We start from the raw sequence: 2319 nt of genomic DNA on the forward strand, positions 1-2319 counted from the left end.
CTCAGGCCGCATCTTCCCCCGACGCGGCGACGCCGGCCGGGCCGTTACCATGGAGACCGTGGGGGCCGCCTTCCGCCCAGCGCCCGGAGGGGGACAGTCTGTGGCCACAGACCCGGGGTCCTCCAAGCCCGACCTACGGGGTCAACGGAGTGGCCCTCGAATAAGCAGGGGCGGGGGTTCGCAGGGTCCCCCGTCTCGGCGGCGGGAGCGAAGGCTCCGCGCCCGGTGGAGAGCCAGGTGCCGAGGCCCCGGGCCGGGGGGCGGCCGCCTCGGGACCCCGGCGCGTCCTCGCGGGCGGGCGGGCGGTGACTCTGCGGCCCGGAGCGGGGCGACGGGGGCGACGGCGGACCCCGGGCGGCCGGGCGCGGCTTCCGCTTTCCGGGTTTCGCCGCCGAGGTGGCTCCGCCCCCGCCCCGGGCCGCCCCGCGCGAGCCTCGGGCCGGGCTGCGGGAGGCGGCGGCCCCGGAGGGAGTCGAGGCCGCGAGCGGCTGCCCGGTCGCCCTGCGGGGCTGGCTTTCCCGGCGGGGACCTAAGGGAGGTCGCTCGGATAGGCCGACGGCTCCCGGGTCTGTCTTTGTGCTGCGGTGTTTACGACGCGTGCTCCCGAGCCGGGCGCCCCGGTGCCGCCTCTGCGGGAGCCAAGGCCTCCAGGGCCCGCGGGGCCGGGACACGGGGCCCGGCCGCCGGCGGCTCGGCCACCTCCAGCCTCCCCCGCCCGGAGCCCGGCTCCGGGGTGCTCAGGAGGGGGGGACGCGGAGGGCCCAGGCTTCGGGGGACCGGGGCACTCTCCCAATGGGGCGGGGACGTGGTGGCCGCGAGAGCCGCTCCCAGGGGGAGAACTGAAGCCGGCGGACGGACGGACGGCCGTCGGGAGAAGGAACAGCCGCTTCCTAAAGGGGAGATTTGGGATATGCAAGGTTCTAGGCCGCTTTCCTCCTCTGCCCGGCTGCGGGGTGCTGTCATTAATGACAGGCTGACCCCCGACAGCCGGCTCACCTCACCTGAAGCAGGGTCCTGCTCGCCCAGCACGTGGCATTTGGGTCAGACAAAGCGAGCAGATAATGGTCAGACTGCCTACCACTTCGGAAAACCTAAGTAGGAGGGGTCTCGATGTTTTGCAGAGCCTTCCAATCATGCATTAAGTCGACTTCAGCTGGACATTACCCCCATCTTACCCAGGAGGACAATCGAGAGGATAAATGTGCCGCCCACGGAGAATTGAGCATGACTTCACCCAGGCCTATTTTTATACTGCACATTGGCAGTGGTTTCCTTTCCGCTTTTGCTTCTTGACAGCTTTTCGCTTCTAGGCTAAACATTACAATTCTGTTGGGTTTCAAAGACAAGTGGCCAACTTAAAAAAAAACAAAACAAAAAACCTGGATAAATGACAAATGAAAAAGTCATTCTTTGTGTGTCTAAATATTTGCCTTAAGACATAAATTATGTAAACAGCAAACACTTTTACTTCGTTACTTAGCACTAGAAAAAGGCTTCTGGGGGAGTTTGTGGAAGAACCAAATCAGGTAGATCACATCAGGGAGGAGCAGCCCATAGCAAATACTCTTCCACGAGCATCTTTTCACTTCTCAGTGCTTCCTAAGGCTGCCACTGAACAAAGCATAGGCTTTGAAGCCATACATTAAGGACACCTGAAAACCATACACCACCTTGATGAACTGCCTTCAGATCCCTGCTCCCGCTAAGGATCTTGGGCAACTTGTCAACCTAACAAGCCTGCTTTCTTACACGTACTATGCAGATTGTCTTAATTTCCCACGCAAGGCTGTGAGGACTGAGATACCCTCATGTTAAGTGTCTAGCCCACCAAAGTTACTCAAAAAACACCAGTTCCTTTCTTTTCCTTTACTCCTCAGAACCAAAGATTACCAGTGCTTCGGAGAGGTCCCTCAGCTGAAGAGATCACAGAGTTCAGTGAAAACAGATGAGGGAAAAACCCACTGCGTTGTCCATACATCAAGGACACCTGAAAACTCTATACACCACCTTGATGAACACGGCATGCATGCACTTAAAAAACATCAACACCAGCAGAATAAAAACTTAAGAGTGTCCTCATAAGTAGATATAAACCAGTTTAAGCAGCAGGAGACATAACTGCCTGAAATGCCAACCGTGGTTTTTCTCCTTCCCCAAAACTAGTTGTATTTCAGTATGGATGGGATTTTCTCCAGATACCATGACTTTTTCTAAAATATTAGTGACAGAGGACATAGACGGGGGGATTAAATACGTTAAAAACAAGTTCCAAGTAGCTTAGGATTCACATGTGCTATTCACTTTATCATGAAACATCAG

Source organism: Miniopterus schreibersii (genome assembly GCF_964146895.1).
Source record: "Miniopterus schreibersii genome assembly, chromosome: 19".
Classification (NCBI taxonomy): domain Eukaryota; kingdom Metazoa; phylum Chordata; class Mammalia; order Chiroptera; family Miniopteridae; genus Miniopterus; species Miniopterus schreibersii.